This window comes from Aulonocara sp. 'chitande type north' Nkhata Bay, linkage group LG23 (genome assembly GCF_057382095.1).
Source record: "Aulonocara sp. 'chitande type north' Nkhata Bay isolate Kocher_YH1m ecotype deep benthic linkage group LG23, A_spYH_male_GT1.1, whole genome shotgun sequence".
In the NCBI taxonomy this organism is placed as follows: Eukaryota; Metazoa; Chordata; class Actinopteri; order Cichliformes; family Cichlidae; genus Aulonocara; species Aulonocara sp. 'chitande type north' Nkhata Bay.
In genome coordinates, this window is record NC_141365.1 from 39,163,364 (window position 1) to 39,188,403 (window position 25,040).

The following is a 25,040-nucleotide window of genomic DNA, read 5'->3' on the forward strand; positions in this document are numbered from 1 at the left end:
ACCATCTGAGAGTCATCAGACCAGGGTTCTAACCATCTATATTCCAAATTTAGTGAGACAGTGTGACTTGTAGCCTCTTTTTTCTGTTCTTCACTGACATGTGGCTCCTGGTGTGCTCTTCTGCTTAAAGGTATGATATCTTGTGAACCATTTACAGATGCTCTTCTGCATACCTGGGTTGTAACAAGTTACTGTTGCCTTCTTATCACCTCAATGCAGTCTGGCCATTCTCCCCTGACCTTTGGCATCAAGACGGCATTTTCCCCAGAGAAGTGCTGCTCATTGGATAGTGTCTCTTTTTCAGACCATTCTCCGTAAACCCTAGAGATTTTGGTTGTGTGGAAAAAGTCCAGAAGATCAACATTTTCTGAAATACACTTATAAAATGTGTTCAATGTGCAGCCCATTGTGTTGGATTGTCAATGCAACCCTCTTCTCCCATTCTTCACACACTGATAGCAGCACCGCAGGAGAAATGCCAGCACAGGCATCCAGTATCCGTACACAGCAAAATCTCCAGTGTTACATTAACAGTAGAGAGTGTCTATATGGGTCCACACTTCTGAGTGTTAAATACAACACTGTTGAGTGTTAAATTAACACTTTTGAGAGTGTTATATGTTTAAAAGTAACCTAGTCAGTTTTGAAGATTAACAATGGCTAACACTGAGCAGTGCTGATTTTCTAACACTGGAATATTCCTAACATTTTGAGTTATTTTCCAGTGTTAGAAAATCAGCACTGAGAACGTGAGCATTAGCCGGCTCTTGGGCGGTCGCTGTCACGCACAACCAAGTTTGTTTCTCTGTTCAGCCATTGTTAATCTTCAAAACTGACTAGGTTACTTTTAAACATATAACACTGTCAAAAGTGTTAATTTAACACTCAACAGTGTTGTATTTAACACTCAGAGGTGTGGACCCATATAGACACTCTCTAGTGTTAATTTAACACTGGAGATTTTGCTGTGTAGTTTCAGGTGCTGCACATCTCGTATCTTCACACCATAGACAATTGTCTTCAGATGACCCCAAAGATAAAAGTCTAAGGGGGTCAGATCGGGAGACCTTGGGGGGCATTCTACTGGCCCACGATGACCAATCCACTTTCCAGGAAACTGTTAATTTAAGAATGCTCGGACCTGGCACCCATAATGTGGTGGTGCACCATCTTGCTGGAAAAACTCAGGGAACGTGCCAGCTTCAGTGCACAAAGAGGGAAACACATCATCATGTAGCAATTTCAAATATCCAGTGGCCTTGAGGTTTCCATTGATGAAGAATGGACCCACTATCGTTGTACCCCATATGCCACACCAAACTAGAGATGGCACGTTACCACTTTTTTATGTCCGATACCGATATCATAAATTTGGATATCTGCCGATACTGATGTGAATCCGATATAGTGTGTTTTTTAATCAATAAAAATGTTTTTTTAATATCTTGCTGCTTTTTGTATAAGTTCATACTCAAGTTACAAAAAAACAAACACTAAAGCTATTCTGTTATACCTGTATGTAAAAATATTTCATAGTTCAGCAATACTGATCAATCTAATAAACTTAAACCTACACCATCCTCCCTATTCTGGTATTTTAAAGAGTAAGCAACCTAACTAATAGTGTTCTAAAACTCCCAGCAAAAAAAAATTAAAAATAGGGAACCCCCCACCCTCCACCTCATGATGCTTAATCGACGTAATCAACTTTAATTTGATGCAGTGTGGGGAAAAAAATGCACAGAACTCAATTATTTTTCAAGAATAATTAAATAGATTCAGCATCTTTCTTCAACAGAATTGCAGACTGCACAGATGGAAAAAGTACAATAGCTTACCTAGGGTATATTAGACTTAATAGTTACTTTGTAAGGGTGCCATTTGTGAGTAGCTAATATCCGCAGAAGGGATGTTCGACTAATGCCACTCTCCAGTGACATGTGGCGAGTGCTACGCTTTGGGCTCTTGCTGAATGAAGCTAGGACAGCCACTGATGTTTCTTCATTAGTGACATTTTTCTTGCGTCCACATTTTGGCAAATCCAACACTGAACCAGTTTCACGAAACTTAGCAAGCAGTTTGCTAACTGTAGCATGGGAGATGGGTGGTCTCATAGGGTGTCTTGCATTGAAATCTGCTGCAATGACCCGGTTACCGCCAGATATCAACACAATTTCGATCCGCTCCTCATGTGTTAACCTCTTCAACATGTCAATGGCTGTGAACAAAGAGAAACTTGTAAATAACTCGTGAAAGAATAAAGTTATGTTGAAACCAAGCACACCATTGTTTTTCTTGTGTCATTACCAATAAGTTTGATGTGTCACATGGCCCTCTTCCTATTGAAAAAACAAAAGTTGTATCCAAGATGGCCGACTTCTAAATGGCCACCATGGTCACCACCCATCTTGAGGAGTTTGCCCCCTCACATATACTAACATGCCACAAACAGGGCTTTAATATCAGCAACCACTCCCACCAACCATTGTTATTACGGTGTATCCATATAAATGGCCCACCCTGTACTCAGACCAGCCCAACTAGGCCCAAATATCCTTCCACTTTCAAAGTCCCTTAAACCAGCTTTTCTTTCCCTTTCTGATGGTCAGTTTGAACTTAAACAGTTGCTGATTAAACATTGGTGCTGACAAGCAGTTGAACAGGTCTTCCTAAAAATGTGTGCTCAGTCTACATACTATACTTACATACCCATATGTCACTGCATGTACATGAATGTACCCATTCACTCAAAATAGCAAGAGTACATATGGACATATGCGATTTGAGAAACAAGAAGAATACTGAATGTTGCACATTTACAACATGAATCAGCAGATAGCACAGAATCAGAGGTGAGTCTGCACTCACGTCTATTTGTGTACGTGAACTGGATGAACTCAAGCCTGACATACAACAATATTTTGATTCCCCGCTGTTTGTGTGTTCTGAACAAAAAAAGAATGAGACAACCGAGGTCAGGCTGAGTAACAAACTCTGAACCATGAGCAGTTGTGAACATCTCCTTTCAAGCGTGACATGGCATTGGATGTGATTAAAAATAGTGCGCATGCGCCAACCAGCGTGCAGCCTGTTACAGTCGCTCCTGCTTTTCTCTTAGTTTAGCTCTTTTTTCTTACGTATTCTTTTTTTTTTCTGACTTGTATTTTCCTCCGTTTTCTATCTCTTACTCAATCATGTGGATTGAGAGAGTTTTTGTTCTTCTGGTGGCCGTGGAACTGTTACTTTTATCATGGAACGGGACCGCGGCACATCTCCTACACGCACGGACTGTTTACTCCAGAGATCAGCTGATCGCCCTGATGCCGGCCGGCTCGCTGTCCAGGCCCGCAGAAGTGCCCGCAGAAGTACCAGCTGAAATTTGGAGGAAAACACATCGGGGATGCAGAGGTCAAGGACAGAAGAGAAGAAAAAAGGTGACGGTGAGACAGCGGAGGCTCGAAGCGAGGAGGAGGTTTAAACCGTGTCTGCCGTCTATCGTGATGGGAAATGTGCGATCGTTGGCAAGTAAAATCGACGAGCTCTCAGCACTGGTACGGAGTCAGAGGGAATACCGAGAGTGTAGCCTGATGTGTTTCACCGAATCATGGCTGCACCAGGTCATTCCCGATGAGAATGCTTCCGTGGAAGGCTTCCACACTGTTCGGGCGGACAGGGACAGCATCGCTAGCGGTAAGCGTAAAGGAGGTGGGCTTGCTGTTTTAGTTAACAACCGGTGGTGTAACCCTGCCAACATAACAATCAAAGAAAGGATTTGTTGCCCGGACACTGAACTGTGTGCTGTTGGACTCAGGCCGTATTATTTACCCAGGGAATTCTCTCACGTCATCTTGGTGGCTGTTTATGTTCCCCCCTCTGCTAACCCCACAGCTGCATGTGACACTATCCACTCTGCCATAGCTCGGCTACAGACTCAGCACCCGAGTGCCTTTATTGTGATCTCGGGTGACTTCAACCATGTATCACTGGACAATACACTACCAACATTCAAACAATATGTGGACTGTCCCACCAGGGGAGAGAAAACTTTAGACTTACTGTATGCCAACGTCAAGGATGCATACAGCTCCTCCTCCCTCCCCCCACTTGGTAGGTCAGATCATAACCTGATTCACCTCACCCCCCGCTATGTGCCAATTGTGAGGAGGGAACCTGTGACCACCAGGACTGTTAGGAGGTGGTCAGAGGAGGCAATAGCGGAACTACAGGGCTGTTTCGAGGTGACCGACTGGGAAACACTCTGTGAGCCTCACGCCGAGGACATCAATGGGCTTACTGAGTGTATCACAGACTACATAACTTTCTGCACCGACTCCATTGTTCCAGCTCAGACTGTTCATTGTTACCCAAATAACAAGCCGTGGGTGACTAAGGACATCAAAGCCCTCCTCAACAACAAGAAGAGGGCTTTCAGAAGGGGCAACAAAGAGGAGGTGAGGAAGGTCCAGGTGTTACTAAAGGACAAGATCAGAGAGGCTAAGGACAATTACAGGAGGAAGCTGGAGTGGAAACTCCAGCAGAACAGCATGAGAGAGGTGTGGAGGGGCATGAAGACCATCACTGGATTCAGGCCAACCAACAGCAGGGGAGCTGAGGGAGGTGAGAATAGAGCCGACGAGTTGAATCTGTTTTTCAATAGATTCGACACCACAGTGTCTGCTCCCACCCCCACAACCTCACCTGCAGTCAGCCTGGAATCCAGAGCCACACCACTGTGCCAGCCTCTCTCTTCACATGTTGCCTCCTGTGAGATTCCTGACACCCCTCCCCCACCCATCACCTTCACTCAATACCAGGTTGAAATGCAAATGAGGAGACTTCACTCAGGCAAGTCTGCTGGACCAGACGGAGTGAGTCCCCTTGTCCTCAAGGCCTGTGCCCCCCAGCTGTGTGGAGTCTTTCATAAACTGTTTATGCTGAGTCTGAGTCTGCAGAGGGTACCAGTGATGTGGAAGACATCATGCCTCGTCCCTGTACCAAAGACGCCTCGTCCCAGTGGCCCCCAGGATTACAGGCCCGTGGCACTGACCTCCCACATCATGAAGACCCTGGAAAGGCTCATCCTGGACCAGCTGCGACCCATAGTAAGACCACATCTGGATCCCCTTCAGTTCGCTTATCAGCCTCGTCTCGGAACAGAGGACGCCATCATCTACCTGCTCAATCGTGTCTACACCCATCTGGACCAGCCGGCGAGCACTGTGAGGGTCATGTTTTTTGACTTTTCCAGTGCTTTCAACACCATCAGGCCAACCCTCCTGGGTGATAAGTTAGCAGCGATGCAGGTGGATGCTTCTCTGGTGTCCTGGATTGTTGATTACCTGACAGGAAGACCACAATATGTACGTCTCCCACAGTGTGTGTCTGACAAGGTGATTAGCAACACAGGGGCACCACAGGGGACTGTCCTCTCCCCCTTCCTCTTCACCCTCTACACCACAGACTTCAGCCACTGCACAGAGACCTGCCATCTTCAGAAGTTTTCTGATGACTCTGCGGTGGTTGGATGCATCAGCAGGGATGATGAGACAGAGTACCGGGCTGTGGTCGACTCCTTTGTCACGTGGTGTGAGCAGAATCATCTGCAGCTCAATGTGGCAAAGACCAAGGAACTGATCGTGGACTTCAGGAAGACCAGGAAACACTTGACCCCTGTTTCAATCCAGGGGGTCAGTGTTGACATTGTGGAGGACTATAAATACCTTGGAGTACACATTGACAATAAACTGGACTGGGCTAAAAACACCACAGCACTTTACAGGAAGGGCCAGAGTCGTCTCTATTTTTTGAGGCGACTGAGGTCCTTCAACATCTGCCAGAAAATGCTGAGGATTTTCTATGAGTCTGTTGTGGCCAGTGCGATCCTCTATGCTGTTGCATGCTGGGGGAGCAGGCTGAGGGTCGCAGATGCCAACAGACTTAATAAACTGATCCGTAAGGCCAGCAATGTTGTGGGGATGGAGCTGGACTCCCTCAAGGTGGTGTCGGAGAGGCGGATGCTGTCCAAGATAAAGACAATGTTGGATAACACCTCCCACCCACTCCATGACATGTTGGTCAGTCACAGGAGCTCGTTCAGTGAGAGACTGAGATTACCGAAAAGCACCACTGAACGACACAGGAAATCATTCCTGCCTGTGGCCATCTCCCTGTACAACGCATCCACTTAACACACTGTTTGCTGCTACAACTACACGTTTCTTTTCCAAATATTTATTTATAAGTGACTTATGTATGTATGTATGTATATATATGTATATATTGTACTATTCTTAGTTAGCATATTGTCTGTCTTGTCTTAATGTTGGTTTATAATGGAGCACTGTAACAAAAAATAATTTCCCCCAGGGATCAATAAAGTATTCTGATTCTGATTCTGAAAACAGGGTTACAGTTAAATAAGACTCAGAGCAGTTCTTTTCCACATTATTCATGTGGGGTACTAAACATCCTCTCTTCTAGATCCATTGTCTAAATCTGGCACATTACCCAACAGCTAGAGCTCAAGGTCATTCTGTCACCACTGGAACATCATCTGGGCTAATGCAAACATGCCCCTATGCACAGAGAAGCGTGCAAGCATAAATGCCCCAAAAGCCTGCACACGAATGTGCACCCGTATTGCACACGGGCAAACGGGGATAAACATAGACATGTGCACATAAGTGTACTCGCACACATGCATACATATGGGTGTCAGGCAGCATCATCATTAGCTGTCAGCGGACCCAGTGTGGCCTCAAACTGTCACTGAAGGACTCCCGTCCCCGATGCTTGCCTTCAACCCATTGCAGTACCAGCTGGCACGCTATGACATCACATAATTTCACCAAAAAAAGACTAAGACAAGAAATGTCTGTATCTTTAAAACAATAATAATAACAATAATAAAGGTCAAAAATGTTTATTTTGAACAAAAGATTGACAGCGTTTTAGGAGTTTAGCCACAAAACTAAAAAACGAAACCACTGGTTTGGTTCATAGCCTCCAACGGTCTTGTCTTTGTTCAGCATTTCAGTTCAACAGTTTGAATAAATAAGAGCTGCTTATTACCAGCAGGCTACCACAACTTCATTATTTGTTACAGCTGGCTGTGCTGCATGCATTGTGCCTGGGCAAAAAAGAAAATCTGTCTTGGCATATAAGACAAAATCATTTTAGCTCAAAGTCAAAAAGCTTCGGCTTTACCGGAGCTTTCGCCTGCACCTCGTATCATCAGCAAATGGAAGTCATTTCAATTTATAATGCTAGTCACAGAATAAAGGCCTGTATAAAAAAAAAAAGAAGTCAGGGAGCTTCATAATATAAGCATCATTTTCACATCAGTAAATTTTAAATGATACCCAGCACCATGATGCTAAGGCGTATTTCTCTGACCTGCCTAAAGGCTCAATCCAGCATTAATACTCTGTCAAACGTAATAAAGTTGGACAGTTTTTTGACCAGGCTCTCATAAACCGAGACACTGAAAACTGTGTGGAAGACCTCCATAAAACGGGGCTATCTTTAAGCCATTTGTTATTGATTCATGAATCAGCTTAAGGGTCAGTAACATCCTGCTTTTTTTTAAGTAGCAAAGAGCAAAAAAGATCAGATCATTCTGCCTTTCTTTTTTATATTCCTATTACTAATACCAATCCAGTTTTATTAGATCAAGATGCAACTTGGGAAGGTTTAAAGAGGAAAAAGCATCAGCTGCACATAATAGGTCACTGGATATTCTGCACCACTTGGTGAGCATTAGCCGGCTCTCGGGCGGTCGCTGTCACGCACAACCAAGTTTGTTTCTCTGTTCAGGCATCGCTGCATTATCTATTAAAATTCTCACACGGGGGCAAGAGTACCGCAGAGTGTGTCTGCCATCTTGAATGAGGGTGTGATGAGGGTGTGATGAGGCATAAAAATTCTCTTCACTCCTCCTTCCTTTCAGCCCAGGCTACAAACGAAATCCAGTTTAAGATATTTGCCGTTTGTGGCCGAGAGGAAGGTCGGCGTGTTTTCCCTTTATTGTCCTGTCAAGCACAGCTGAATACCATGGAGCTTTTCAAACTAAAATCCTAATTATGCCCCCGTGTAACCCTCTAATTAGTACATTAACACATCCGTCGATAATGCTCTACTTGCATGTCGCACCCATTCAGCTCACCATTCATCCTTGCCTCATTGTATAATTCATGAACCGCACATTCTACAGTAAATGACGGTCTTTACAAACTTGGATGATAAAGTACAGCAAATGTCAGTGCCTCATAAGCACTGAGAGTACAGCTGGTAAATTGCTAGTGTTGATAACATTTTATACATTTTTTATGCTACCATAGATGACATGAGACAGTAGCAATTACATGTTTATAACCCTGGTACATTTTAATATATGCTATATTTTGTATTTGTTGGTGATTATCAAATGTGATATTTATGAAAAAGATTTCAACAGTCAAATACTGTTGTTCAATAAAAGCCCCTGGCAATTCAGATCAACACTCAGGGTCCAACATAACTGATGAAACAGCCCTAATTGCCTTTTAAGCATAGACTGTATATAAAAGATAGACAGACCACCTACCGGTTTTGGACTCCACATTTATCTCAGTGGCATCCAGATGGGGCCAGAAATTACCACATCTGGAGGTAGTACTAAGAAGTAAATAATAAACCAAGGCTAAGCTTTACCACCATTGCCGTCTAGAAGATGTGCAGCACCTGAAACTACGGATACTGGATGCCTGTGCTGACATTTCTCCTGTAGTGTTGCTATCAGTGTGTGAAGAGTGGGAGAAGAGGGTTGCATTGACAATCCAACACAATGGGCAGCACACCGAACACATTTTATAAGTGGTCAGAAACTTGTAAATAACTCATGAAAGAATAAAGTTACATTGAAACCAAGCACACCATTGTTTTTCTTGTGACATTACCAATAAGTTTGATGTGTCACATGGCCCTCTTCCTATTGAAAAAACAAAAGTTGTATCCAAGATGGCCGACTTCTAAATGGCCACCATGGTCACCACCTATCTTGAGGAGTTTGCACCCTCACATATACTAATGTGCCACAAACAGGGCTCTAATATCACCAACCACTCCCATTTTATTACGGTGTATCCATATAAATGGCCCACCCTGTAGATCAAGCACTGAGCAATGTAATTAAATAAAACTATCAACAGCTGCAGGAATAACATGCATATGATTCAAAAAAGAGTCATTTCATGAGTATATTTACTTTAGGTACATTTACTAAATATTAAATATATTGGATTATACAACCTGTGAACTATTAGGATAGCCTTTTTCCATCTTGCAAAAGGAATATGCATCACAAGATTATGGAGCTCTACTTTTCACAGAAATCTGTCAAAGAAAGAAGCCGAAACGCGTTGGTCAATTACTAAAGTTGTTCATCTTCCCTTAAGTGTTGCTGGTGTTCCTGCATTGTGAATTTTCCCACTGGGTCCACAGTAAAAATAAATAAATAAATAAAAAAACAATTAACAAAAATGTTCAGTTTAGTAATTACCGGGGCGCTACCAGAACTTTTTTTCTGTAATTTTACACATTTATTTATTCATGCTAACAGATTTATTTCATTTTCCACAGCAGCATTTCTTGGATATGTGGAAAAACTCAGAAATGCTGTTAAAGCTGCACTTCTTTTTTCTTATATTAAGATATCTCAGGAATTTAAAAGTGTAGTTAAATATCTTCACAGTGACAGAAAGGGTGGTTTCAGTGGTTTGGCCCACTTACGATGGGTTGCATGTGGCCCCTGATGTAAAATGAGTTTGACATTATCAATCTAACAGATGGTTTTGATTGGTTACTACTTCCATGAGATGTGATCATGTGACTGACTGGTGATTTCAGATGGAACCACTGTGTATATTATTGTCTACTTATAAATTCTTTAAAACAAGTATTGTATTACTTGGATGGAAATTATGAAGTATGCTGTAAAGGGTTATTAAATGCTGCAAACTGCATCTGTTAAGTTTTATAAAAACATTTGTAACTTTACAGAAACTACCCAGACAAAGTTCATAGATGCATTAATTAGGAAACCTCAACTGGAATAAAAACTACTTGGAGTAAAGTTAAAGAAAACTGCAAAAAAAATAATAAAAACATGATGGACAGATTGAAAGTGTAACTGCATATCATGTAAGATGACTCTCTCCAGACTGGCCAATGATTCAATCAGCCAACTATGACATCACACCAGCTGGAGCACTGATACCGACTGTGAGAACAGAAGTGCACACCTTACTTTGGGTTAAAAATAAAGAAATAAAAAATTGCAGCTCCCATCATTTGAAGACCTAACAGAGGTCATAGGAAATTCTATGTGGAGATGATTGAGGAGCAAGTTGTCATTTTAAAGTCAAAGGCTTCTTTAGCTGAGCATTCCCACTGTGAAAAAAATGGACTTTTTCACAGGTGTGCCGAATGACTGCGTGAAGCATGAATAAGTTATAAGTGAAAGTCAGGCTCTCCAACCTCCCTTTGCTCTTGTACCCTGCAGTGCAATGCTGCTCTGTGATTACATGTGTGTGTGTGTTCATGTGTGTGTGGTAGTTAATGTAATGCAATAGTTAATGTACTATAGTCCACCCAACAGTGAGAAAATACTCTGATTTATGGGACTGCCATCGCCTGTGACAGGAAGAGCACACATTTGCGCGCGCACACACATCGGGAACAACTCGCTTTGCTCATACCGCATAAAAAAGTACACATCTTCTATGGCAATAAAAAGAATCCAAGATGCTAGCTGGGGATGCAGATGACTATGAAATAGAGTCAGTGAGAGGAATCGAAAGCTGGAACATTAATCAAAGAGCATGCATTTTGTATGAAGGAAGGTGGGGGGGCCTTAAACAATGTGATGGCAGCATGGCAGTATGAGACAGTGATTAATTATGAATGGAATAAATGATGCTCTCAGTTGGATCATTAATGGGCTGAATTATTAATTAAGTCGTCTGGGCTTTAATAAATCCTAAATATATTTTTGACAATGTTTACAGCTTCAAGGCACGATATGTGATCAAAATGTAAACACACAAGTTTGTTCTGCCTTTTAAAATTTAAAGAGAAGTATACAACATTTGTTAATCGTGTTTGCTTGTGAATAAATTTTGAATTGGTATTAAAGTGGAACTGACATGATGGTGGGGGGTTCAAATAATGAGGTGATGCTCGTGAGCCTAAAGCTTAAAGTTCAGCCTTCAGGCTGCTCTAAATACTCCCTGTCTGGTGCAAAGACACCACTTGCTCCCCAAACCTTCTTTTTGAGGCTCAACCAATCAGAAAGTTACCCTAAAGCGAGAGGAGCTAATGTTTGCTTGTTTCACATGTCCAATGGTTGACAGCGAGGGCCAGAATAAGATAAATAAGAGAGATTTTGAACAGTTAATTCTCCAAAGTTGCTCCAGCAGAGTGCAACAATAACAATATGGAGTTCCAATAAAGAGAGATGGATTTTACTTTATTTGTGTTGCCATTTCATCTCTCGGTCTTTTGATGAATGATGATTGGTGCAATAGCAAGGCATTGTAAACTGCTGCAGGTACTTATTTACTCTATTACTCGTGGAAATGCAGACACATATGTGCACATTATGCCCCACCTTCTACTGCCAAAAGGAAAGTAACCAAACATATTTTCTTGCAAATGAGTAATATATAATCTTCTACTGCTGCTTTAAGGGGGAATCACAGTTGATCATCTGCCTAATGGATAAGGAATTGCAGAATTATCAGAGACTATAGCCTATTCCAGTTCTGTGTTTGAGGGATTCGCTTAGACACATAAGGAATATTTCGATTTTTTTAGATTGTAAAAGTAAATCAATGAACCAAAAACCTGTCCACATAAAATAGGAACGTGACTTTGGTCCCTTTGCTTTTCAGCTGTTTATGGGGAAGCTGGACAGAGACAGACCCACCTATTTAAGTCACTTCGAATGCATTATTCAGACAGGGAGATAAACGGGAGGTTTTTGTTTGCGCATGCAGGTGCATCCCAGGGGACGATGCTTCTTAAAGCGAATGACATTTGCTTCCAACATGGTTGCCTGCCCTCTCTACGTGTCTTGTTTCTCTATCGTGCTGGAGCTGTCCCCTCAGGCTGGGCCAACACCTTGTCTCTATTCTTCTAACATCAGCAGAGATAAATAGTGCCAGCCACAGACACGCAGGGCCAATCTCACGAACTCACACCAGCACATACACACTGACCTCAGAGGTTTAATCAATAAACCACCCGCAGCACTTTTCCAAAGCTTACAGAGAGACACTGTGGGACTACTTATGTGTGTGTGTGTGTTTTGTTGCCACTATCCAAAAAACTCACCCAAACATGCCAATCTATAAGCCAATAGCAGCACTGCATCCCTTGGAATGCACAGTTTTGTATATCTCAGTTCATGTTATCTGTTTGCACAAAAGAAATCCATTCTCAGCTGTGACGCTAAAAGAAAGTGTTTTTTTCAAGTGTTTGACTCTTGCTTGGAAGAAGCATCACCTCCCATTAATACAAATCGACTTATAGATTGAGTACCTCACAAAAATTAAATTCAGTTTTGTAGCACCAAATCACAACAAAAGTCATCTCAAGGTGGTTCATATTGCAAAGTAAGGACAATAATACAGAAAACTACGACGGTCAGACGATCCCCGTGAGCAAGCACTTGGTGACAGGGGCAAGAAAAAAAACTTTTAACAGGAAGAAACCTCTTTCAGAACAAGGGTCGGGGAGGGGCTCCATCTGTTGTGATTGGTTGGGTGGTGAGGGGAATGGAGTCATTCAAAGCTGAATTTGTTCATCCCTGTTTATTGTCTTGTTCCTGAGAACCAGGACATGTTTCCATTATTGGTTGGAGATCATTATGTAGGATTGTTGACAAAAGTTGTGGTTTGTGTCTTGCGATCACTGGTAGCCCCTCCCAGTAGCCACTGATGTAAGTGGGCCCATCAAATTTTTCATCCCATGGTGGTGCCAACTTTTTTGTTTGTGGCTCTTGATTGTTGGTAGAAAACACCTAATTGTCACACAGATTTTTTTAAAAGTGAGAACTTTACATATCAATCTGCTTTCTTTAATTGTTGTCCAACTAGGTTTGGGGTCTGTAGCTTATCCCAGCTGAGATTATGTGAAGAGCTGGGTACACTTTGGACAGGAAAAAGGAAACCATTAAAATATTCAATTACACCTTGGACAGGTATATTGGATAAGCAGTCACGAGGCTAACACACAGAACAAGCCTTCACATTCAAAATCACACCTTTGGGCAATTTCGATTAATCACTAACTGCATGTCTCTGGACTGTGGAAGGAAGGTGGAGGACCCAGAGAAAAGGTTGCAGCCAAGACCTTCTTACTGTCAGGCAACACTCAAAGGTCTATTACGAGCTTAAATACGGGCTAGTATTTCCACAAGATCAGTGGCAATTTCTGGGGATATAAAAAGTGTTATTTTGTTCTGTTTATTGTCTTGTCTTTTTTTTTTTTTTTTTTGGATATTTGAATCAGGGAGGTCATTTTCTTAAAAAAACAAAAAAAAGTATTTTCTTTATTTTAACATTATATGCTAACAGGTAGGGATGGGTATCGTTTAGGTTTTATCCGATACCGGTGCCAAATCGGTACTTTTGAAACGGTGCCGGTGCTTAAACGGTGCTCAAACCGGTGCTTAAAGAATGGAGAACACAAAATTGGTCCAAAAACCTCTCATGTTCAGCTGGTTTTTTGTAAAAAGATAACAATGTTAGCCTTTTCTTCAGCTGTGGGGCATATATGGTATCACTCTTGGCTGGAAGCAGTGCTTAAACAATGGAAAAAACACAAACTTTGTCCAAAAACCTCTCATGTTTAGCTGTTTCCCTCTTTTTCTTTGGTCATTTTAGCCTTTTTGGCCAGGGTGAAGGGAGTATCTGCCATCAAACAAGAAGACAGCCGCATGTAGCTATGATGATGTTTGCTAGTTCACCTTACATGCATTAATGTAATAACGTGGTTAGCCTACCCAACGTAAATTGCACCCGAACAACATTAAGCTACTCACGCAGAGAAGAACGGCTGCTGCTGCCATCATCATCCGTCATCACTACATCACTACACTGGCAGGGCTAGGGGCCAGGACTCTCCTCTTCGGGTTTTTGGGGGATGTTGCTAACTCCGGGTCCGATAACAGGCAACCCACCCGCAGTAGATGTGCTCGGTGTGAGGTCTCGCAGCAAGCTATCAAATACGGCGCATTTCTCGGCTTTTTAAAAAAACGCTATGCGTCGCCAGGTGTTTCATCGGATTTGAGGTGTTACCTCCTTTGACAGTATCACAGTATCAGCTTAAAGCACTTGTTGCAGGCTGCTGAGTTTGCATATTTTGCTGTGAAGTACAGCCAGACTTTTGACCGCTTTGCCTTGGGCATTTTAATCTGTAGCTCTGCTCTAAAAGAACGTACGTACCTGGACCCGCCTACTATCCTCGGAAACGTAAAATGATTGGCTAGAAGTGTATAGAATAGAATAGAATAGAATAGAATTCAACTTTATTGTCATTGCACATGCACAGGTACAGGGCAACGAAATGCAGTTTGCATCCATCCAGAAGTGCTTTAGTGATATAGATATATTACAATATATATTAGCAATAATATAGATATGTGAGTATATTACAGAAATGGGTCTATTATGGTATGTTATAATGTACACGGTATGAAGTATGTTGTGAATATTCTATAACTATAAGTATGTACAGGCTGTAGTGAGTACAAGCTATGTACAGGATATGAACAGGATATAAATATGAAAAACTATACAGAATATGAAATGAAATAAATAACTTTACAGAATCTGGGATATACAGCTATACAGAAATGGGAACTATGCAAGTTGTAAACAGTTGTAGGATTAAAGATTATCGAATGTACAGAATGATTATTTACACAGAGCTATACAGTAGTGCAGTTAAGATAAGTGAGGGTGTAGATAGTTTCTACAGAGGCTATATAAAGTGCTAGTGGTTGTGAGTGGTGGTTCAGTCCATGTTATTATTGTGTTTGAGGGTACAGTTGTCCATTGTGTGTGTGTGTATGTTCAGTCCATGAGTTTAACGTGGGTCAGATGTCAGGAGGCAGAGTTCAGGAGTCTGACAGCTGTGGGGAAGAAGCTGTTCCGGTACCTGGTGGTCTTAGTCCGGAGGCTCCTGTGGCGCCTCCCAGAGGGCAGGAGGGTGAAGAGTCCATGTGATGGGTGACTGGGGTCTTTGATGATTTTCCCAGCCCTTTTCAGACACCGCTTCCTGTAGATGTCTTTTATGGCAGGAAGTGGTGCTCCGGCGATGCGCTGGGCAGTTTTCACGACCCTCTGCAACGCCTTCCGGTCCGAGGCAGAGCAGTTCCCGTACCAGACTGTTATACAGTTGGTCAGGATGCTCTCGATGGTGCAGCGATAGAAGTTCACCAGGATGTCTGAGGACAGGTGGTTCTTCCTCAGAGTCCTCAAGAAGAAGAGGCGCTGGTGAGCCTTCTTGACCAGCTTGGAGCAGTTGGTCGTCCAGGTGAGATCCTCGGAGATGTGGACTCCCAGGAACTTGAAGCTGCTCACACGCTCCACAGCCGTCCCCTTAATGTGGATGGGTGGATGTGGGTCAGCATTCCTCCTGTAGTCCACGATGAGCTCCTTGGTCTTCTCGGTGTTAAGCAGCAGGTTGTTTCTGTCGCACCACTCAGCCAGACGATCCACCTCAGGTATCACAGCTCAGGAAAAAAAAGCACCGAAATAAAGCACCGAAATGTGCGCTGCTTTTCGGTCTGGTTACTACCGTTTATGTCAGAACCGGTGCCATCATGGCACCGGACACCGGTACCCATCCCTACTAACAGGTCAAAATCACAATATCAGTTAAAAGGGTCGATATCAGCAGATACCAATATTACGCTGATATCTAGGCATCTTTTTAATCACTTGCAAGGCACCAAATCACAACAACGGTACCCTCAAGATGCTTTATATTGTAAGGTGAAGACCCTACATATCGATAGGACCCACTAAAATACAGTTCTAAATATTACTTATAAACCTCACTGAATTTATTTCAGGAAAACATGCACCATAATTCTTTTTGCATTCATGTATGCCATGCTAATGAATGCAAATCATAATAAGGTGAATTAATATCCAAGAAATTCTCAGCACTGTGTGACACGGATGAACCTGTAAAGACGAAATTAGGCTGCATAGGGAGTACTACTTGACACAGCTCCTTTTTGGAGCAAAGAACACTGGTGTCACAAACTGGTCCCACATCAGCATCCAGCAGAGAAAGACACCCCCACATAAAAAAAGACCATCCTGATAATTTGCGGGCATTGGTAGTTTAAACAGTGTTAAAATGTGTTTGTTTTCAAGGGTGTAAAGATGCACAAATGCATTACAGTGTATTAGCCAATACAATACAATTTGAGAGACCTTTCCAGTGCAGGGAAGGGATGTTGAACTAGAGCAAACTTTTTCTTTCGTTCTGCTGCATTTTTCCAACATAGCTTGGCTCCTACATGACTGTGATACTGTTGACTAGTCACATTCCTATTCTGGTTTTCCCCTAATGCAGACCAAACAAAATGAAATCTGAGTCGCAAGTCTCTGGAATGGGTTTTGTGTTTGGACAGTGTAATCCTTTGTTATTCTTACATTATTGGTTGTCGTATTGACAATGAATTGGCGGGTACACCACAATGTTCAGATTGCACTGTGACAGTAATCTCCATCCACCCACGGGTTATTCTTCATTCATAGTAATGAATTTATAGTAATGAGTAATGAATAATTTAAATAAATATTTAAATATATTTAAATATTTGTTTTCACTGAGAAATATATACACTGGCTCTCTCACTATTTTACTTACAAATCAGAACTCTACAGTTGAATACTGGCTCTCCTAAAAGTTGGGGGACCTTTTAACCAAAATCCACAATGTGATATCAGGATACAGTGATAATACTGCCTGTTTCTGACCATATTTTTCTTTAATGTTCAGCTGCTCTTTTTAGGCTCGGAGAATGGCTACTTCTGCACCCCTCTGCAAGTTTATGAATTCTCCATGAGGACACATCGACCCCCTTCTACTTGTAGTCCAGACACCGACTCCGAGCTTCAGCTGATCAAAGAGCCAATTAATGCTGGCAGCAGTATGCGCACAGTGTTGCAGTGCTAATCAATGGCATACTAAACTGCACAGGCACAAAGACTTGGTAAACTAGACAAGACAAACAGTGTCAGGTACTGCTGGAGTCACTCCGAATTACCTTCTGTTGGTATTTACATGGTCTCTTTTATTTTATTTTATTCTCATTTTATTTAAAATGAAGGGGGAAAAGGCTACCACAGAGGTTTTTGGACTGCTGGTTCCATACATGCACTTTTCATGTCCTGGTGAACATTGAAATTATAGTTTATTTTGATAATACTTCAGCATAATTGCGAGATGAATAATAATAATAATAATAATAATAATAAATTTTATTTATGAGCGCCTTTCAAGTCACCCAAGGACACTTTACAATAGGATAAAACACCTAGTAAAACAATGGCAGAATAAGAACAATAAAATAAAAGCACAAGATAAAATGAACAAACAGTGGATTCACAGTGGATATGCAGATTTGAACAGATGAGTTTTGAGTTGGGATTTAAACTGGGGGAGAGAACCAATATTTCTTATTTCAGGGGGCAGAGAGTTCCACAGCCTGGGAGCAGAGCAGCTGAAAGCTCTGCTTCCCATGGTGGTGAGGCGGAAGGAAGGTACAGTAAGCTGGATAGAAGAAGAAGAACGAAGTGAACGGGCAGAACAAGTGGTGGTTAACAGGTCAGAAAGGTAAGAAGGAGCGAGGTTATGAATGGCCTTGAAGGTGAGCAGAAGAAGTTTGAAAATTATCCGGAATTTCACAGGGAGCCACTGAAGTTCCTGAAGAACAGGGGTGATGTGCTGGTAGGAGGGGGTTCTGGTGATAATGCGAGCAGCAGAGTTCTGAACCAGTTGAAGCTTATGGAGGGATTTTTGGGGGTGACCATGCAGAAGAGAATTGCAGTAGTCAATACGGGAGGTAACAAGACTATGTACAAGAATGGACGTAGACTGGGTGGAAAGAGAAGGAAGCAATCTGTTAATGTTACGTAGATGGAAGTAGGCAGAACGGGTGAGATTATTGATGTGAGATTTATAGGAAAGTGAACTGTCTAGGATGACACCAAGGCTCTTAACCTGAGGAGAACTGAAAACTGGAGTTGTGGAATGCGCAGTGATGTTTCAGAATCACTGACAAGAAGCCAGAATTGCTTCTAGAAAGAGTTTTTGTTTGTCAGGCTGTCCACTGTGACTGTCTTGTCTGGACGCAGGCAAGTACTACAAACAAAATGGACAAGAAATCATATCAGAATGGGTGCAGGGACAGTGTTACTTGAGGAAAGCTAAGACTATTGTAATTATGTGAAAGCAATACAGAATACCTGAGAGCCTGACTGCAATATATTGCAGTACATGTGTTGAATTCTCACCTGGTGCCTGTTTGTTATGTTTTTATTAGCAGAAAAAGCACAAAGTGATGCACAGAACTATGCAATAAAGCTTACGCCTGAGAGACTGGCCAAGAACACAAGTAAATATACAAATACATGATTAAAAATTCATTTTCTTAGCTAGGAGTGGCTCCTGGTGTGGTCTTCTGCTACTGTAGCACCTGAGATGCTCTTCTGCATACCTTGGTTGCACAAAATAGTTATTTGAGTTACTGTTACCTTCCATGCATTAGCTCAAAGTAGTCTGACCATTCTCCTCTGAACTCTGCCATGAACAAGTCATTTTTACTGAATGTGTCTGTCTTTTTTGGTCTGTTATCTGTAAACCCTAGATGTAGCTGTGCTGGAAAATCCCAGTAGTTTTAGAAATACTCCGACCAGTGTGTTTGGCAGCATGAACCAAAAGTTCAAAGTCATTCAGATCGCCCTTTTTACCGATTCTGGTACTCGGAATGAACTTCAGCAGGTTGGCTTGACCATGTCCACATTCTTAAATGGACTGGGTTTCTGCCGTGTGACTGGCTGATTAGAACGAATATGCTCACTGTGAACTTGATGCCATGTTTTCCACCCTGTTGCATCCATAAACTGTACTGGTGCAACATACAGACAAGCCTGCAAATGATCTCACAGCAAGCCGTATTTTTTGATAATTACATTAAAAATACAACAGCGACAACAACAGCAGAACCACAGTGGTCAGGTCTGGTATAGTGACATGAATGGGATGAAGTGAAACAGAGAAGACAGTGGTTGACTACAGCTAGTACCCCAGTTTTTAAGCATTACCTGTTTTGCAGATGGATCCAACAAATGCTTTGTGAAGATCTCTTTTTTCAACTTTTTTCAGTAAATGTAACCAAGCAGTAAATCTAAACCCAACCAAACAACAAGTTAAACTGAAACTAAATGGTACATAAAAATCAATGCAAATTACAGTGTGAAACATAAAGTTCCCAAACAGGATACGAACCCTGGTTTCCAGGTTAACAATTGTTTAAAGTCGCTTTCTGTGGATGTTCTCAAAGAGATAATGCTATCTATAGAAGGTTCCTAGCTTATTTAACAATAGTAAAACTTTATGATTCATCCTCTCTCAATACATCTTGTATTTGAGCCAGCCATTACATGAGAATAGCAAACACAGCCAAAGCTGCAGGCAAGCAAAAGCTGTTAAACAGTGACGGAACAGAACAGGACACTTGACTGTAATTCGCAGTCCATCTCATTACTAAGTGTCTTTGGCTCGTCTTAGCTTTGTCGTTATGCAGATAAACATTCAAGTGTCATGTTTGGTCACCCATAGAACAAACCAATCCTTTCATCCTGTCCCGTATCCTCAGGGTGAATAAAGGGGGCCACTACAAATAAAAAGCTTCTACTTGCATTTAACCTCCCTCCTAATTCTCCTCAAACTCAAGCCTCTGTCTTCTCTCTTTATTCAAACTGATCTTCTTGAGCTTTAGTGTAAGACAAGGAGGTGGCTATGAGCCAGTATTCTGCTGTTGGGGAGCTGAAACATGAATGCCAAGATGGATGGGATTTTATAGCTGGAATGTGGGGGGTTTGGCTGGGCATGAAAAGATTGGACACACTGGCAGTCGCTGATGCCAAGGCCTTCTAGCATGAGACCCTGCTGGGTTCCAAATATGGCAAAGAGTGTGTCAAAATTAAACTTCAAAAGGAGAAATATTTTAGAGAGTTTCATGCCACATTAAAGTAATATTCAATTGTTTATTTTATATTTTCATAGTAAAAAAAAATCTGTTTCTGACAGAAAAACCAGAAACTGTAGCGGAATATAGCAATAATGAATAGCTAGCATTAACAGACTGTTACAACCTCCAGAAAACATATATACAAGAGCTAAATATCACCCATTGGTTCATAGATTCAAGCTTTTAAACCTCAACTTTAGCATTATGACTGGTCTCATATTGTTTTGTGTTCTTTTGCATTGATTTTTTGTGTGTGTGTTTTGCAGCCCAAAATGAAACGTGTAGAAAGGTTAGCAACCAGGAAAGTTATCAGGTAACGCTATAAGGTTTTGATTGCAAGCACTGGACAAATCATGGGACACAAATGTATATTCCCTGACAGGCTGTGAGTGGTTGCTGGCTGATGCTGACTGAAATTCGTTGCAAAGAGAGATTGGCTGCTAGCAGTTTACTGTTCTTGCCCACAGTTTGTATATCTGCAAATACAAACTTTACACTCCAAGCACTTGCAAAACTTGAAAGAGTGCAACATAAACTACAGCCAAATTATTTCAATATTTTTAACCAGTGCAATTGCATGGAGGCTTTTGGTGTAGCATTGCATAACTCTTTGACATCAATTCCATGCTAGCGACTGCCAGCAATCTCTAGAAACCAACTACAGAACACATTCTTCCCTATTACCCAGCATTTACCAATGGGTATCTGATAGGCCTCTTCTTCTTCTATCCAGCTTACTGTACCTTCCTTCCGCCTCACCACCATGGGAAGCAGAGCTTTCAGCTGCTCTGCTCCCAGGCTGTGGAACTCTCTGCCCCCCGAAATAAGAAATATTGGTTCTCTCCCCCAGTTTAAATCCCAACTCAAAACTCATCTGTTCAAATCTGCATATTCACTGTGAATCCACTGTTTGTTCATTTTATCTTGTGCTTTTATTTTATTGTTCTTATTCTGCTATTGTTTTACTAAGTGTTTTATCCTATTGTAAAGCGTCCTTGGGTGACTTGAAAGGCGCTCATAAATAAAATTTATTATTATTATTATTATAAGCACTGTTTGAACAGGCCTTTAGCGCTCAGTTTCACAGCAGCTGCCAGAATCTGTAGTAACCACTCGCAACCAGTCAAAGAATACACTTTATTCTCTCATTATTCTCTCACTGGTTTTTGCTAGATGTTCGCTAGCTGGCCTCTAAGTCTGTGTGACTAAAGTCTTAGAGAAACAGAATTCTAGGGGTTCATTCACCACTCACCACTCACAGCTGTGTTTTACAGAAAGTCATATCCCTTACTGCATAATTTCATAAACAATGTTCTAAAAGGCATTGATACCAAAAGCATGGTTTAGTTCAGTGATTCAAATTAGGGGAGGTGCAACATTAGCTACTAGCTAAATTCACAAGCTTTGGCATTTACTTGTCAGTCAAAACACAAAGACACCAATCAATACTAATTTAAACTTTCAGCCTTAATCGAAATGGGTGACTAATAAAAAAATTTCACTACTAGTCCAGTTGTCATGAAGGTGGAAATTAGCAATATGGAGAGACCTCTTACACTTTCAGAATTACCCAGAAGTGTCCAAATGAAGAACTGCACTTTTTCATCTTTGGTTTCATTTTACCTATGGCAAAAACGCAAATGCCTCTACTTTTTAATTCACTCACTTGCCATCTTGGGTTTTCTCCCAATACTTGTACACTTCACTGTGACAAGCCAGGAAAGTCACTCGTTTGCTCCAGGTTTGTGTCACGTATCCAAACTTAACTCATACGGTTTCACCTCATTTTACTTCAGCGCTACTAGCTCCAGGTATGCAACTGTCACATCCTGCTGCATTCACCAGCACCTCCCTCTCCCCATGTCAGCACTGATAAGGGAATTGAGTGCATGGCATCTATAATGGGGGAGGGAGATAGTAGGAATGTTATGAAATACAACTACTTCCACAACCAAAGCAGTAATAGCCACAGAACGCTGTTGGCTCAGTTAGAAATGAACAATGACACATTTCAACCTTCTTGAAGTAAAAGGTCAATACACTAGCAGAACTCACAAAAATCTCATCTACAGAAGATGAGCAGCATTGGAGCCTTCTGACTGAATAAAATATGCAATTCTTCAAGAACAGAGAGTATAGCTGCTCTTGTGGGGAATCATCTCAGCAATTCTAATGTTTGTGATTGTCAAAGAATGTCTATAAGAAAGGTTTCAGCCTTTCAGTTTACTACTATAGCTCAGAAGATGTTTAGATTATGTAAAACACCCAAAAGACATAATTCTTGAGAATATAACTGAATTGCTAATGTCATTTTTGGACCACAGTTAAAACAGATTCCATTTATCTCGCAATGTAGTAAACTGTAGATACACTTTGCTCAATCACCCACAGAGAAATCCTACTAACTGAATACATTTTACATCATTATTTAATGTTAACATCTCTGTGTGTTTGTATGCCGGTCTTTAAAAAAAGGCAGTCATACCCTCAAACCCTAACCCTAACCCCAGTGCCAACAACTCAGCCCCAATGCCTAAACCAGGCAATAACAAATACAACCAAAAGATTAGCATAGGTAAACACACATTCACTACAGTTTTCTGTGTTTAGCATTCAGCTTAGCAAAGCTGTCTATAATTCATAGCTGTGTATGGGCACTGTTTGTATTATTCATTATCAATTTTCTGTTGCACCTTCCTACAGACACATTGCATTGCGGTGACACATCAGAGGCTGTTTAATGCTGAAGTCTACACAAATTTATGTAGACCTGAGGGAAGCTGAACTACTTATCAGTTTCAAGTTGAACTGTACTTTTTAATCTTTGCAGAAGGGTGACTACGTGTGATGCACATCGGGGTGGGAGAACGCATTACAGAAGAATCTGCTTGAAGAAAGGTTCGCATTCCAAGGAACTAACTGTTCAAGCACAATAGAACACATAACTGCTTTTGCATTGCAATCATGGCTTACATTATTTAGCATTAGCAACATTTAGCGCCTAGAAGACCCATTGGCTTGACTTGTCTATCTAAATAATTCCTTGAAAAGCAAAGACTTTCATTCATTCGGTGCTATATGTACTCTGATGGGCTTCTTTTTTTTTTTTAACAAAAGCAGAAGCTACATTTTAACTTGTAATACCCAGAGTCCAAGAGAGACTAACGAAGCCTACAAACTAAGCCTATTATAATGACTAGCAGGAGATTTAGCATTATAATACATACAGGGTATCCAGTTCAAATGTGGAACATTGTTTTCCATTATAATTGAGTCCAAACAAGCAATTTGTCCACTGGCTCTTATACATGGAGAAAAGGGACTAAATTGGCTGATATTATGACATAAACAAAGGCCTCTTTGGGTAAATGCAGGGTACAGCTAATAAGCTAATAATAAAATATGGTCTTTATCAACTTTCATCAAATTTTTTTGTTGTATAGGATTACACAAGTTAATAATCCACTTAAATCCCTAATTAGCAGTTATCTTTTATTCAAATAATTCTGTAACAGGTACATTTTTATTAAGTTTGGTTTTTTTGTGTTCTCATACTTGCCTTTTATTCTTGTCTAAATAAGTGCAATACTCGCAGTAAATCAGTGCTACACTAAAGCATGTCAAGTTCACAGGCAATACAAAGCTACTCAAACAGGCACAAACCAAAGTGGAACCAAAAAAATCAAAAATGCCACTTTAAAACAATAACATCAGCATGCACGTGCATTCAACTGCCACGCTTAGACCACATGGAGGAATCAAGCCCCCAACACCACCACCCCACCTCCGCCCCCCACCCCATTTTGACCCACTCCACCCCTCTGATGTATGACATCCTATTGTGAATGTGCTATGAGGTAAAAAAATAAAAAGAAAAAAGAAAAAGAAAGAAAGAAAGAAAAAGACCCTAAACCTATTGCCTCTAAAGGATTGGTCCTGGAGAAAGTGAATTAAGCAACAAAAGAGGCACTTACGTTCAAGAGCCTCACATGGTCGTCCGACAGTAAAGAAGAGAAGCGGGCAGTGATTCCAGCCTGAGACAACAATAGTGAGTAACCTTGAAGAGAGAGAGATGGAGAGAAAGTGAGGGTGGTGTTGGTAGTGGTGGGGGGGAGGAGAGACAGTGAGTTAGAGAGATGGGAAAGAAATGTGAGAAAGAGAGGAGACAGATTGATGCGTCCACACACCGCGGCATAGACGCAAATCAAAACACTTTGGATCTTTTCTTGCATCTCCCCTCCTCTCCTCCTCCCGTTCAGTTTTGCCCCCCCACCCCCACCACCAACCCGTGCCTTTGGGTTCCACATGTGTTCAGGCTCAGGCAAGCGTGAAGCGAGCTGAGGAAATCAGCGCTGCAAGTGCTTTGTCCAGCGGTTGGGAAACTCATGCTTCCATTACGTGGAACATTGAGCTTTCTGGCTGCCTTCTGTGGGTCTGATCCGCAGCAGATGGATGGAGAGGCAGGAGATGATATCCAGCATCTTGGCCCTTCTATCACACCTTTCCTGGAAGCTTGCCCTAAACATAAGATTTTATTTATTTATTTTTTAAAACCTGCATGTCCTCTGGAAAATGCAGATAAATCTCTTTCAGTGGCATGTGTCCAGTTTCCCCTACAACTCTGTTTCTGATCATACTGCACTTTTTTTTTCATCCTCTTTAAAGAGATGATGCAAACTGCTTCAATTTTTAGAACTGTCTGCAGTTTTCTACAGCTTTGAGT

General features: G+C 41.5%; 1 protein-coding gene across 1 annotated transcript in view; it reads right to left on the reverse strand.

The window, feature by feature from the left end:
* LOC147302384 (E3 ubiquitin-protein ligase Midline-1-like) overlaps nt 1-24,411 on the reverse strand; it is a 128,952-nt gene extending 104,541 nt beyond the window's left edge. Inside the window, exon 1 of the mRNA XM_086283664.1 lies at nt 24,292-24,411. The gene's annotated coding sequence lies outside the window, so the exon portion shown is untranslated. The remainder of the gene's footprint in view (nt 1-24,291) is intronic.
* Nucleotides 24,412-25,040: the final 629 nt, after the last annotated feature.